Raw genomic sequence first — 16,755 nt, 5'->3', positions numbered from 1 at the left:
AGGGCTAATTTCCATGATTTATCTCTGAACATTAATTTTATACAGCCTTGGTCCTTATGATCTTTGAAATATAAAAAATAAAAACCTAATACACATATAAAAGTATATATTTATATCTATATATAATTTTTGTATTTTAAAATACATATGAATTATATTTATATATTTATGTAAATATATAATATATATAAAGTTAATTCCAAAGCAATTGGCGATCTGTAACATTTTAACATTACTAAAGTATAACCATATTATAATTTTTCTGATTTCAAATTCATTTTCCTTTTTTATTCTTGAGTGCTATAGTCACTGCAAATTATATTTAATGCTATGATTTTTAAAAAGAATGTTTCTGACAATTTTTTCTTTTCCATATTTATTGCTATTTTGCTTTCTATTTTCCATACTTATTACTATTGTGATTATTGCAAGTTTGTAAAGTTCACTGAGTTTGGATCAATTATAAAGTTTCAGAAATTTAAAAATGTACCTTCTTTTTATTGTTTTTACAAAATTAAACTCATGCTCACTTTTAAAGTGCATCTACTTTATCATTCACCTCTTGGTTATGGATTGAGTATTTCTGGTATGTTAGCATAGTTGGTCAAAACAGAAATTGAAATCCATAGCCAAGAATTCTCTGTGTTTCATCAACTAACAATGCTTTTGACATTTCTCACAATTTTGTGAATATTGGAACATCAACTTGTCTGGCAGTTGGTTTCCTAAGAGAAGAGGCAGTTTTAGGGAGCATAGAGTTTGGTCTTGCTATGTGGGGGACCTCCAGCCAAAAGGGTAATTTTGAGTTGCTTCAGTATCATCCAAAGGAGATTAGATTGATATTTTTTTGGAGAGATTCTTTCCTTACTGCATGAGAACTGCAAAGGTTTTCTCTTCTGAGCTTCTGTTTCCTGAATCAATGAAGGGAAAATTTGATACATAAAGGCCAAAAGGTAAGGAAGTAGGTGGGGTGTGTGTGTGTGTGTGTGTGTGTGTGTGTGATATCTACAAGTAGGATATCCACTTATGCACTTATGCATAGTTGTAAGACAAAAACTAATTAGGTTCAGTTTAGAATGAATTATTTTGTGGACAAGACCAAAGTTGATTCAAAGTGGAAATTGTCCTTTTGTATTAATAGAGCAACCATGACTAAATTTACACAGAATAATGTACTTAAGCCCACATATACCATTTTCTTTATAAATATTGTGAAAATTTCCTATTTATAAATATATTTCTAACAGTGCAATATTTTCACAGGATTGTTAATGTTTGATCAAATGAATCTCAGAGATTAGCATCTTGATTTATAACTCCCTAGACTCTTGGGGCTTTTAGAAACTCTCTTGAGATAAATAAGATGAAATAAATAAATAGAACACTGATTACAAGAAAATCTCTTCTTATTCAGAAGTGGGGATGGAAAGCATACCAATAAAAGACACCCCAAGTCAGAAGATTAAGGAAAAATTGTTAGAACTTTGAAGTGAATCACTCCAAAGCCAGTAAGCTCCTGTGAATAAAATCTTAGAGTGTTAATCAAGAATTTTGGATCCAGTGCTTCGTTCTGCTGTGTAATGCTTCTGGTCATTGAATCATTCAGCATCAGTAATTAAACACCACCTACAGGAAGTGTAGTATGGTGAATAAGATGAACTCTGAAGTTAAGCCGCATTTGAATTGTGTATGCCCCATATTGCTATGTGACCTTGTGAAAGTCACTTAAATCCTTGGTGTCTCAGATCCCTTAAATGTAAAATGAGGACAATAGGGCTACCATATGCATTTGTTGTGTGTGCTGAATGAGTTAATATGTGCACAGTTCTTTAAAAAGTTCTAGGCATACATTACATATAGCCTTTGAACATTCTATAGTATTCTATAGTGTCTTGACTACAGAGTGAGGAAATGTCTATTTAGGAGTCAAAGTAAAAGAGATAAAACATACATGCATACAACAAGTAAAATAGAAAGAATTCCACATTAAGTAGGATGTTTGTTGACTATTATTTTTGCCTGTGCATCATCTATTCATTTTACTTTGTCTAGACACCACCATGTTTTTTCTTTGAAGGACCGTCCTTTAACTTAGCCCATGTAGTTCAAGTGGGGTTTTGTCATTTTTCCCATTATGCCTCTGGTTTCTGAGGTGGGCCCTGCTCCCGGTATGACCAATAAGTATGTTTTACTTCATTAGCTAAAGCATTTGGCTCAGGATGAACAGGTGAAATAATGAGTATCTACTAAGAGAAAATGCCATAACTTTAGCTGAACTCTTCGATTGCACAAGCTTTCAGTTATAGGGTTTCCTAGTTTTAATTATTATGTAAATCTTTGACCACCAGAATGCAAAATAGAGACAGAGCTTGTATATCAAGGAAATAAATGAAAAGAGAATGGTGCTGAGAGATGGAGAGAATGAGAGAAGGATAAAGAGTGAAAGCAAGAGAGAGAGAGAGAATCTTCATGATGTCAACTGAACTCTCAGGTAGTACCATGTGTCTGGGATTTAGACCTGCATGAGTGGATATGTGCTCATATTCTCAGACAAGGATGGAGTGAGTATCTTCCATTTGCTGATGGCAGTTCTTACAATATGTTTAAGAGTCATAATCACCGTAGGAGATGTGCAAGAAACATCTTATTGATACTATACATGTTAAAGGATGCTTCCTCAAGGGCATTGAGAACACTTAAATAAGATGATTTTTCTATCAGATCATTTCCCAAATCTAAACAATCAGTTTCTCCTTGGTTCTCCTATATACTCTGTCACGAAGCCTTGGCTAGTTTTAATCTGTATTTATGTGTTTTGTATGTGTCTCCCCTTGAGTCTGCAGGCACCTGAGGGTACAATGTTATTCTCATAACATGGTCTTCTCTGTACCTCTCATGACACCTGAAGCACTCCAAATTTCTTAAAATTTCAGGACCAGTATTTCTGAACAGAAGAAAGTGGTGATAATATCGGTCATTAAATGTTATTGTTACTTAGACAAAAACATATCAGAATCCAGAAGCATTAGTTTGCTAGGGCTACCATAACAAAGTCCTACAGTTCAGGTGGCCTAAACTTGGTTTCTCTGTGTCCTTCTTCTAACAACTCCAGTCATGCTAGATGAAGGATCATCATAAAGGTCTCATTTTAATTTGATTATCACTTTAAGATCTCTGAATGCCATTGCATTCTGAAGTTCTAGGTTTTAGGGCTCCAAAATCAGAATTTTGGGGGAGGAACACATACCATAACACCAAGAAAATGTACAAGCCGATCATTACCTTTAGACCTACCCCTTCTTCTAATCAAACACAGTGAAAGTAATGTCTGTTCTGTGGCTTGGGATTTCTCTTTACAGCTCATTCTCAGTTGTGAGGTGTCTGCTCCTCTCTAGAATGTCCCGTGTGATCATTTTTTTTTCCTGCACTTCATATCATTTTTATTTCCTCTGCACAATGGCAATTCTTTAATCCCTCACAACCTACCTCCATCTCCCTCATTTTACACTCCCCTCCCCCTCCCTTCTGTCTGCGCTGTCCCTCTTGGCCTCAAGTAGGATGGTCTTCCATTCATTGCCCTCTAGACCTACTTTCAGAGAGTCTTGTTTGAGGTGGAGAGATAGAAAACTTTGAATCTGAAAGTCTAAGAGCTTGAAAGTCTTAACTCCATTCAAGGTCTGGCCCTAGAATTCACTGTTTAGAAGACAATCAGTAGCTTCACTAACTTTAATATGGTCCCTGAAAATAGTTAAGCTTACTTCCATTGGCTGTTTTCCCAAACTTCTTTTCAAGCAAGATCTGAAGAAAGAGTGAGGTGAGTGGAGACAGTATCTCACCACAAGCAAATAAAATAAATTTGGGGTTTCAGTTGGTAACTAGTACTGGGGAAAACAAATAATATGTCCAGGACATGAAATACCATTGGACCATTTATTTTCAGCTGATATTTTTTAATTTTCTCTGGTGTTAAGCCCTTCATTTGTTATTTTTAAGCTGCTAACTTGAACTCCATAGGAAGGGAGGGGGCTCACTATCATTAAAGTAAATTAAAGAACCAGTTATAGGAAGTTATTCAGTAAGTCTGTACTGACTGATAATAGATAATACAAAAATTCATACACCCAAAATGCTAAGTACCCTTTATATGGAAGAACAAAAGACCCATAATAACCAAAGTGATCTTAAACAACAACAAAAAAACAACAACAACAACAAAAAAACAATGCTGTAGAACCACAATACCTGATTCAGATCCATATTAACAAAAACAGTATGGTACTTCATAAAAACAGACATGCAGACCAACAGAATAGAAAAAAAGACATAGATACAAACCCACAAAACTATAGTGTTTTAGTCAGTTTTTTCACTGCTGTGACTAAAAGACCCAACCAGAACAATTGTAGAGGAGGAAAAGTTTATTTGGGGGCTCACTGTTTTAGAGGTCTCAATCCACAGACAGCAGACTCCATTCCTCAGGGCTGAGGTGAAACCAAACATCATGGTGGGAGAGTGTAGCTGAGGGAATCAACTCATATGGTGATTAGGAAGCAGATAGAGAAGTCTCCACTTTCCAGATACAAATATATACCCCCAAACTACACCCTGATTCCCACCTCATCCAGCCACACCTTACCACTTCGTTACCATTCAGTTAATTCCAATCAGGGGATTAATTACTGATTGGATTAAGATACTCATAACCCAATTATTTCTCCTCTGAATCTTCTTGCATTGTCTCACACAGGAGTTTTTTGGGGACACCTCACATCCAAACCACAACATACAGTCATTTGATTCTTGATAAAAGTGTAAATAAAAAAAAAAAAAATTGGAGAAGAGAAAGGAGCTTTAACAAATGGTGCCAGGGAAACTGGAAGATCCATATGTGAAAGGATAAAACTAGATCCCTCTCACCCTGCACAAAAGTCAACTCAAAATGGACCAAACACTTACTTATAGGACCAGAAACTTTATACCTATTAGAAAAAATAGGGAAATACTTCAGAGGATTAATATGCAGAATATATGAAGAACTAAACATACACAATACTTCACAAGTGAACTGAACAGAAACTTCTCAAAGGGAGAAATACAAATAGCAAAAAGTTACATGAAAAAAATGTTCAACAGCTTTAGCCATCAGGGAAAGACGATTCAAAACTACACTGAGATTTCATCTCACTCCAGTTAGAACGGCAATCACCAAGAATACGAATAATAACAAATGCTGCAAAACGAAACTCTTATTTACTGTTGCTGGGAACATCAGTTAGTACAGCCACTATGGAAATCAGAATGGAGATTCCTCAAAAAGTTAAAAATAGAACTACTACATGATCCAGTTATGCCAATGCTTTGTATTTATCCAAAAGAATTCAAGTCATCATATTTTAGAGATACATGCATACCCATATTTATTGCAGCACAATTCACGATAGCCAAGTTATGAAATCAGACTTATGTCAACAGATGAATGAATACAGAAAATGTGTATAGATACAATGAAGTTTTTATGCAGCCATAAAGAAGAATGAAATTATGTCATTTTCAGAAAAATGGATTTTAGTCATCTTTTTTGCTGCTGTGACCAAAAGACTTGACAAGAACAGTTTTAGAGAAGGAGTAGTTTATTTGGTGCTCACAGTTTCAGAGGTCTTAGTTCATAATAGCCAGCTCCATTCCTTGAGGCTTAAAGTGAGGCAGAACATCATGACTGAAGGGTGTGGTGGAGAAAGAAAGCAGGTCAGGACATGGCCACCAAGAAGGAGGGAGAGAGAGAGAGAGAGAGAGAGAGAGAGAGAGAGAGATTGCTAAGCTCAGCTCACAAAATATATACCCCAAAGGTCCTCCCTCTTAAGCTACACCCTACCTGCCTACAGTTACCACCGAGTTAATTCCTATTAGGGGATTAATTCACTGATTGAGTTAAGATTCTCATAATTCAATAATTTCACCTCTAAACCTTCTTGTATTGTCTCACACAGCAACTTTTGGAAGACACCTAAACTATAACATGAATGGAACTGGACACCACAATTTTGAATGAAAAGAATCAACCTCAGAGAGAAAAGTATTGTGTATTTTCTCTCATATGTGAAGCTAGAGAGATAAAACAGGGGGGAAAGTGATCCCTGAAACTAGAACGGAGACATTTAGAGTAGAGGGAAGGGATGGGTGGGAGAGCAGGAGGGTGGAAGAGGTCTTGGGTAAGGATATTCATCAAATTATGTTTTTTTAGTATACTAACATACATGCCACAATGAAACTTACCATTCTGTATAATTAACATGCACCAATAAAACAGAAAAAATCCTTTGTTTAATATAGTTAATGCCCTATGATGATGTTAGCATACTAGAATGTGTAACAATGCAAAAACTTGCATATAATGAAGAAAACATGCAAAAACTCACATATAATGAGGTCATAACAGTTCTCATAAGGAAGCTGAGGATGTCAGCACTGTTATGCTTGGCAGTCAACCACTCTGACCTACCTTGCACAAGGTCACTATTTGGAAGAATGCGTAGCGTTAGTTACCATGACTGAGGAGCACACAACTCACTGAAAAACCATAACCATGACAGAAACGAAACTTATCCAAGTTGGAGGTCAGTTAAATCAGCAACATAAAATTTATAGAGATGCTGCAGCAAGTTTTCTTAAGAACCCTAGAGAACAATGAGAGTTTTGATTCATTTGAAGATTGTACCCATTTATAAATGGGATTTTATACATGTGTCATTTTGAAATGTTTTTAAAATTCTTTTGTTGGGGTTTCTTTTTAGGATATCTTCTATTTTCATCTTTCTTGGAGAGTAACTTAATAGTAATGATAATAAGAATACTAATAGTAACTGCTGACATTGATTGGTAATATGTGTTCGATACTATGCTAAGCTCTTTCCCTGGATTATTTTATTTAATGATCACAATAAACCTAAAGTTTAATAAGTTCAGTGATCCTCCTTTTATGGACAAAGAAACCAAACTGTGGCATATTGAGATGAAATAAAGGGCCCAAGTTCAATCAGATCACCATTTGCAAAGCTGTTTCTTGTTTACAAAGTCTAACTCCAGAACTGATACTCTTTATTACTTGAGCAGAAATTTAAAAACAAAAACAATTTAGATAATGTTTGAAGACGGCAGCTAGCAGGAAATAAATGCCAGAAGAGACCCGTTGACTTTCCCAAGTTCTCTTTTGAATCAGGATTTGTTCAGAATAGAAATTATCATGCACTCCTGCATATGTAGGGCATGGTCCCAGTTAATAACTGGTTTCTGTCAATATGCTGGAGGGTGTGAAGTACCAGACTCCATTTAAGTCATTAATAGCCTCCAACTATAATAAACCCTGGTGAGGTGCGATTAACCTTTTCATTACAGTTTCATATATAGGATAAAACAGCAACTTCAGGAAAGCCATTTAGTTCAGTAATAAGCTATGCCAACAGGAAAGATTCAGCAAATTTTGGAATAAATTATTTCTCAAACGGTCTTCTTCTTCTTTTTCTTAAATATTGCTCGAAGCCGTACATTCCATCAGAGATTCTGCAGGTGTCTCTTCCACCTGGAAGAAAGTGAGTGGAATAACTTATAGCTTCCCTTTCTTTCCAGCAACTTGTACGTTTTGGAGTAACGATTCTTTCTGGAATTAATGTGCCAGTGCTTTGGTAGATGGATAGATGTATATCATGGTATCTGCCTGTCCTGGGGCAGGAAACTACAAGACCAGTTCCTCTTCAGTAAATAAGCAATATGCGTATGCCTATGTGCATGCTGTGTATCTATTTACTGTCTCTCCAGGAAAACACATGTCTGTATAAAAATTTATTGTGGAAAAGCACTTCTAATATTTCTTCAAAATACCTTCAGATTTAATATAAAGAGAGAGGGAAGGAGGAAGGGTGCACACAAGAGGAATAAGAGAAAGTGAGCATACATGTGAATTAATAGCACTTTGTCCCTGATGGATAGTCAGACTTGGCATAATAAATAGTGGGGAAAAAAATCATGGGTTAAGAGTCCAGAAATTATGGTTTTACCTGTAACTATACTTAGATTCTTTCGATTGCTTTCTAAGTTCTAAAGATTGTAGCCTTTTATTTCTAATCACTCTTTTCTTGAAATGGAAATAAGGAGAAATGCAAAAAGTACAAAATTATGTGATTTCACTCACCTCTGAACCCAAATCCACGAGGACGCTTGGTCCGGCTGAGTGTGTGGCTGTTGTCATGTAACCTTCAGTACTTTATGGATTCATCTTCAGTCAAGTGTATTTTCCTCAATTCGTCTTTTGGTTTCGATATTTCAGTGCTGGAGGCAATATTAAGGACATTACCCAAAGAGATCAAGCTATCTCATTTTACTATCCAAACTGGAAATACTTTTGAATAAAACCCAAGAGCAGAAAGCAGATCTGGCATTCATTTGAAATGTGCGTGGTTCAGTTTTACAGTAAATTATACAGTAGTATAAATTTTCAATAATTATGAGAATCACACTGTTAAAATTGCTTATAAAATCTATATTCTGTTTCCTTTCATTAACAAACCATGTGGGTACTTATTTCTGGTTGTAGGACTGGCAGACCTGTGCATATTGTTCATGCTTTGTTTTGAACTATTCAAGGCAAATGCCACTTCCTGGAATTTCTATGGTCCTCATCTTGGCAGCTGTGGAGGGACAATAAGGATAGTGCAGTGCCCTTTATCAACAGAACGAACACTGTGAAGATCTGAGCAAGGTGTCTATGATTTATTGTGAAGACTGGGAACTCCCCTGGAGCTCAGGCCACATAATTCTTTTCATAGCATAAGAAGCTCTGCCTGAACATTTTCCTACCAGCACATGGATTGACAGATAATACATTTTTTATATGGGTGTGCAGACACATGAACTTGAAGTCTAAGCAATAACAAGGGCATATTATAAAGAGGAACACAGACTACAGGGAAGTCAGTGGAGAGTGGGGTAAAGAAAACTTTCCTATATTCTAGAAAGATCCTCAGTAAAATACCATGAATAATTTTGGCGCTAACCCTAAAAACCAGGTTCTCCCTTTTCTCCTTTGCTACAAGATATCCCATCTAGTTCTGTGATGCAGAAAAAGGCTGGTTTTAGGCTTATGTCCCAAGGCGATTTCCAAGGTGCCTGAATGCACCTGTACTACTATCTGGGCACTCAGGAGGTCATTAAAAAATTATGTAAAACCAACTGCCAAAGTGAAGAGGTGAAAAGAAAATCAAAGAACGTCTTGAGAAGCAATTCATCATCCACAGTGGCATCTAAGCAGATATTAATTGTGCTGTGAGGAAGCACAAAGCTGTTGCTAAGTCAAAATATTGAGTCTCATGCTGGGTTATAATGTTATGCATTATTTATCTAAGTAATGTCGAGAAGTAGAATAATTGTTTGCTGGACTCCTCCACCACCACACACCCCAGTGATTCTGACTCATTCCTCTGATTCATCAGCCTCATACTGTTCCCTTTAGAGAAATTAGGCAGAGTGGCAGGACATTGACCATTAAAACAGTTTTATGAGGTTAATTTTCCAATTAGCATTAGAGGAAATTTTCAACTTTTGAAATGAGACTCTTGTGATCTAACCAATGAACCACTCTGCCTTAATGAATTCACCACAAATATATCTGAAAAGAGTTCTGTGAAATGATTTGCAACACCAAATAATAAAGAAATTATGAAAAATTTTGGATTAGTTTTGATTCCAAGTTTAAAAGTGTAAGTACTATTTTAGTTTCTATAGTAGCATACACAAGCCAAATTGGTTTTAGCACCTCATTCAATTAAATAATTAAAGGTTCTTGAAGGAATTGTTGCCAATATTTTTCCAGAGATAGAGGAGAGTGTCTCTTAAGGGAAGATAAATATTTTCTTATTTTTTGCAACCCTTGTTTAGTTAGTGCTTTGCTTGTAATTGCTTAATTACACCAAGGTGGCTTCTACATTAAGATAGAGACTAATGTTGTACATATTTACAAGGTAATTGGATGGTATTTGTCTCATTTTGAAAATGTAAGATTTTATTACATGAAATTGTAAGTATACATGATATGCTAAAGCACTCATACTGAATGACAACTTTGATTTAAAAAAATACAATGACAAAAATTTTAAAAGGTGCTAATTACCCACATATCCTCAACTGCTATTATTAAAAATGTTCCTATGGCACTAAAAATGATTACATTTCCTCCTTTAAGGAAGATGTACTCTGCTATCATTTTACCTTATAAACCTTCCAGTTTAAATAAAACAAGTCAGATTTACTCCAAAGAAGAAAAACTGACGAATTTAACATCTCTTTCATTTTAAAGGAAAATGTGTTGTTTATTTGTCCATTCTTCATTACTGTAATAAAATGCCTGAGGCTTCATAACTTTTTAAAAAAAGAAGTTTATTTAGCTCATGATTCCGGAGGTTCAAGTGCCAAAGGGCCACTCTGGTAAAGATCTTCTAGCCGGCAGAGTGTTGAGGTGATGCAGGACATCCCATGACAAAAACCAGGGAGTATGTGTGTGTTTCTCCCTCTTCTTTTAAGATTACCAGTATGCAATCATGCAGGCTCCAACTTGATGATTCCATCAATCCCAGTCACTTCCCAAAGGCATCACTTCTAAACACCATGGTTGGATTCAGTTTCTGCTTCTGTTTCTGAAGTCTTAATACTTCACAGTGGGGATTAAACTCCAACCCATGAAACCCTGAAAAACACCTCCAAATGGTATCCATACCACAAGAATTTCAAACTCCTTAAAACATTTTCTTTCTATTTTCAGTTTTCATATTTGGAAAAATGACTAAATTTTTAGGTTATTTTCTTACCATATCATATTCATTTAGCATACGTCTGCTATGTCCAATGCTCTATTTCATCACTTGAGATGTATCAGATGAACTAGAAAAATCCCTCTGCCATGCTTTTGCTTTGCTTTCTCTTAAATCAGACCATAATGGAGAATTAAGACAAGATACATTTTTACCAAAAAAGGAACTTCCTTTGGATGAACAAAGGTTACTTTAAACACATCAGTCAGTATCTGGGGAGTAGTGAGTTTAACATCACAAAATTACACACAGACACTTGTGCATGTGTGAGGTATGTGCAAATGTGCATATTAATATTATATATATATGTATATAATGTATACGTGGGGTGTGTGTGTGTGTGTGTGTGTGTGTGTGTGTGTGTGCATTCAGTCCTCTGCATCTGTGGGTTCCTCACCTGTAGCTTTGATTAATCAAAAATATTCAGGAAAAAGCATTACATCTGTACTGAAGATATATGGACTATTTTTCTTTGTCACTATTCTCTAAACAATACAGTATAGCAATTATGTATGCAGCATTTACATGGTATTAGGTATTACAGGTAATCTAGAGATGACTTAAAGTATATTGAAGAATATGCATAACTTACATACAAATACACCATTTCATTCAAGGGATTTGAACATCAGTGAATTTTGGTATCCTTGGAAAGGGAGGAAGATCCTGGAACCAATCCTCTATGGATACTAAGGGATGACTGCATATACTTATTTATTTGAAAGCTACAGAGACCTTGTGATCATTATATAAACACTTGAATGAACTACATGTATCATATTAATATAAAGCACTATGAAGAGTTTAAGAATTATCAAGATATTGATACCCTATTTTACCCTATTTTTTATCTTGCTAGTAAAAATTTATTTAAGGAATATAAGATATTTAGTAAAAAATTATCTGAAAAAATCAATACCATCCCTGCTTTTAGCATCTGATCAAATATGACACAATCTAACTATCATATTCAAAAACTATTTCTTCATCAATTAATTGTATTAAGCTCTTTGCCTGCCAGAAAATATGCTACACAAATGCTGTTTATTTTTCCTAGAAAATGATAAAAAATTGATATAGAAAATATAGGATATTAAAACAAAGTTATTTTGCTTTAGAATTATGAATATAATCATTAATTTGCTGAAGATAATTAAGTCCTGGACCTTCTTGATTGGTAGCCTCAATATCAGTTCAAGGGGATAATCAATGGACCTAAGAGATAACCTAAAGAATGGGAGAAAACATTTTAGAAGAAATATACATCTGATAAACAGTTGATATCCAGAATTAATAAAGAATTCAAACAACTCAACAGAAAAAAATTAAAAATCAAAACATAAGGACAAAAAAATCCCAAATAAGCTTAACAAACATTTCACAGAAGAATAGATTCAATCAAAGCAAGAATCAATAAAAGGGATGGACTCAAACTAAAAAGCTTTTTCTCAGCAAAGGATATAATCAAGAATGTAAAGAGAGAGCCTACAGAGTGGGAGAAAATATTTTTCACATGCACTTCAGATAGAGCACTCCAAAATTTATAAAGAACTTACAAAACTTTACACCAAAAAGTACAAAGAACCCAATCAATAAATGGGCCAAGGAACTGGACAGACATTTTACAGAAGACACACAGGCAATTAATAAATATATGAAAAAGTGTTCAACATCTCTAGTAATTAAAGAAATGCAAATTAAAACAACTCTAAGATTTCATCTTACTCCAATTAGAAAGGCTATTATCAAAAGCAAAAACAACAATAGACGTTGATGTGGATGTGGGGAAAAAGGCACACTTTTACATGGCTGGTGGAGTTGCAAATTGTTGCAGCCATTCTGGAGAGCAGTGTGGAGAATGATCAGAAAACATGGAATGAACCCACCTTTGGACCTAGTTATCCCACTCCTTGGTTTATACCCAAAGGACTTAAAATCGGCATACTACAGTAATGCAGCCACATCAATGTTTATAGCAACTCAGTTCACAATAGCTAGATTGTGGAACCAACCTAGATGCCCTTCAACAGATAAAGAAACTGTGGTATATCTATACAATGGAATATTATTCAGCCATAAAGAATAATAATATTATGGCATTTGCAAATAAATGGATGGAATTGGAGAATATCATGCTAAGTGAAATAAGCCAATCCCAAAAAACCAAGGCTGAATGTTTTCCCTGATAAGTGGAGAATGATATATAATGGGGTTGGGGGTGTGGGGAGTGAGAGAAGAATGAAGAAACTTTAGATTATGTAGAAGGAAATGAGAGGGAGGAGGGGTATGAAAAATGGTGGAATGAGACAGACATCATTACTGTATGTACATGTATGATTACATGAATGGTATGAATCTACATGGAGCACAACCATAGAAATAAAGTGATGTATCCCATTTGTGTACAATGAATCAAAATGCAGTCTGTAAAAAATTTAAAAATAAATAAATAATTAAAAAAAGAATAGATGCAAAAGGCCACTGTATAAAGGAAATAAAAATACTCAACATCACTAACAATGAGGGAAATGAAAATCAAAATGAAAATAAGATACCTCATGCCAGTCAGATTGGTCAAAAAATAACAGATGCTGGACACGATATGGAGAAAGAAAAACATGCATTTATTTTTGGGGGGTAATATAATTCCCCAACAATATATAGGAACCATTAATACAACCATTATAGAAAACAATATGGAGATTTCTAAAAAAAAAATGTTTAAAACAAATTCTGTGTATCTAGCCATCCACTAATGGATCATATCGAAAGGAAATGAAATCCATACATCTGCTATCTCCTGTTTATTGCAGTACTTCTAACAATGGTCAAAACAGAGACTCTACCTAAATGTCTATCAATGGAAAATGGATAAAGAAAATGCAGCATATATGCCCAATGGAATATTAGCTATAAAAGAATGAAATTCTGTCACTTGGGACAACACAGATAGGTCCAAAGGACATTAGGTTAAATGAAGTTAGCCAGGAACAGAATGACATACTGTATGATCTCACTCATTTGTGGAATTGAAAAAAGTTCATGTAATAGAAGAGGCTCTTTTTTCTTTTTCTTTTTTTTAAATTTTTTTTGTGCTGGTGCTAGGGATTGAATCCAGAGCCTTTGTGTACTCTAGGCAAGCACTCTATCAATTGAGCTATTTCCCTAGTCCCAATGTCATAGAAGTTCATAGTAATAATGTAGTTAGCAGAAGCTAAGGACACTAGGTAGAGGAGAGATAGGGACAGTTTGGTCAGTGGGCATGATGTTATAATTAGGAGAAAGAACCTGGTGTCTATTACACAACGGAGTGGCTATAGTTAGCAGTAATGGACTTCATATCTCAAAATACAGAACAGAGGATTTTTTAAAATACCATGAAAATGATAGAAGTTTAAGGTGAATGATATGCTAACTACTCAGTTTTGTTTATTATATAATATATACATAAATTGGAACATCACACTATATCCCATAAATATGAATGATTATATGTCAATAAAAATAAGACTAATAGACACTTTTTTTAAAATTTATTTTTATTTTTTTAGAAAAAGCAGTTCGCTTTATGTCCCTATCTTCCCTCTTACCTTCTGTGAGTGGGAAAATTGTCTACTCTCTTCTCCAAGGCTAACCTCTGCTTGAGCTCTCCTATTATTTAAACTTTCTTGAGGATTACAAGAAATGCTTCTCAAATTTTACATTTGGAATATCAGATTCAAGTAAAAAATTCTACTTATGAAATTTAATTGGTCTTGGCTTCAGATTTTAGTCTACAAAATCATATATCTCTCAGAGAAGCTCTTCATAAGTTATATTTCCACAGTATTCCTTATCAAACCTCCAACTGGGCAATCACCACTTTGTCATATCCAGTTGTCTATGCATTTATCTCCTCACTGGTCTATTAGTAATTCCAAAATGAGGATGTGGTCTTGTTTACACTTTTTATCCCCAGTATATAGTGCTGTATACTTGGATTCAATGTGTGCATGGGGAAGAGTAATTGCTGACTTATCCTAAGATACTTGGTTCCCTCCATTCTTCTATGTTTGATTCAGAGAATTGGTGGTGTCCAGTTGCTCACCATAACTTGACAGATCAGGTGAGCTCTTAGCTGGGGAAAATTTATATGCAATATTTTCTTAACTAGTAACCATTTCAATTAATATATAATAATTAATAAAATTTGTTGATAACTTTTTATGAGTAAGGTTAAGCAGTAAGAGATCAGAAAACTATAATCCAGGCACCAAGTTCAGCCCTATCAAATTTTATACCCATAATGAGGTACGTTTCTCATTTAGAAATTATTGAAAGGTGAAAAGAAAAATAATATTTGCAACATTAAAATTAATATTTGCAATATTAAAATTTTGGTGTGCCATAGAGTTTTGAATTTCATCAATAAAATGTGTGATTTTTTCCCTCCTCTCTTTGTGCCTAAGTATCTACACAATATCCTTAAGGTTGCCACTTTACTTGCAAGTACTAAAATATTTGCAATCTAACCCTTAAGAGAAAACTTTTGCTGGACATATACTAAAAATGCTTGACATCCTGAAAGAAGCTCACCTTCTATTGAGTTGGTACATGACTGGGACTGATTTTGAACTCAGATTGAAAGATTCAAAATTCTTACATTGCCCCCTTTCTTATTCACTTTAAATAATGAGATTTTATTGCTGTCATACATGATAATACATAATCCATGGAGAAAATTCTGTCTCCACTCTCTCCTTGTATCTTTAGACTTTCCACAAGGTACTGGAGGCCCTAGTCCCATGGCTTCTGCCTTTTGAATGAATGCCAGGCCTGTTGTTCCACCCTTGCCAGCTCCTTCCCTGGGCTCAGGCTGCTGGTGTGGATGGGATTGGAAGAAGTGCTGAGCTGGAAGATTGGCACAGCTGCTTTTGCAGCTTCAGGTCCTTAATGCTGCAATTTCACACCAGTGTGTCTCAGCACTTCTTAATCGTCAGCTATAAAGTTCTGCAGCTGTCTCTGTCAAATTTGTCCAGATTCTCACAAAATTCTTGGAGAGGTTGACTGGTATGAAACCAAGATTTTGTTTTTTATTTTTTTTATTTTACTTACCCCTATAGCTCTATTTCTTTTCAGCTAAAGGCAAGCTAAGTGTTCTTACTGTCCCTAGGGTTCAGGAGCATCTGCTCTTCCTCAAAGACTTCACTAGAGAGTTTGGGATTGACCCTGACTCCTCTCTCTTTTGTTTAACTGTAAAAGTGGCAGTTTATTGAGAGCTAGATTTAAGTATCTCAAAATTTTCCCAAATGGCTTAGAATCTACAAACATGTTGCATTTACCAACGATATCAAAAAAGATAGGCTGAATATAGGTGATGACCTTGGTTTCTCAACAAGGTCTTGAAATGGTGATATCGTGGGAACTAGTCTGCTCTGCAGATGATCTTAACTAAAGAAAATATTAAATATGAGAAAGGTTGATATTATTTTCAAGGATTTCTAAACACCTGTATTTTTTCACAGATATTGATTAACCTTTTGGGATCCTCTGAGTAAAGCAGATGTGAAATTTCATGTGTAAATAACACAGTTTCAGATAGGCATCAACTGACGTAACAAATGAACTTATAGATGACAAGAATTCATGATTCATATCCTGCTCCTACAGTTTGATATTGTTGGTGGAGATTTTGCATGTTTCGGTTTTAGTCAGATATTTTACACTAAAATTCTATTTCTTCTTCTAAGAGGTGTAAGTCATGTTGCCACCTCTTTCCAGGAGGGAGTTTTGGGAGGAATGGCATTTAAGATGTGGTGTTCCCCAAGATAAACTGCCTGCTCAGGGTCCAAAGGGCACCTGCAGGTCCTCCATGCTTCAGGCAGATGGTGGCCTGCTCCAGAGATTGACTGCCTCACAA

The sequence above is a fragment of the Sciurus vulgaris genome, assembly GCF_902686455.1.
Source record: "Sciurus vulgaris genome assembly, chromosome: 9".
NCBI classification, from domain to species: Eukaryota; Metazoa; Chordata; class Mammalia; order Rodentia; family Sciuridae; genus Sciurus; species Sciurus vulgaris.
This window is presented reverse-complemented; position numbering follows the sequence as displayed.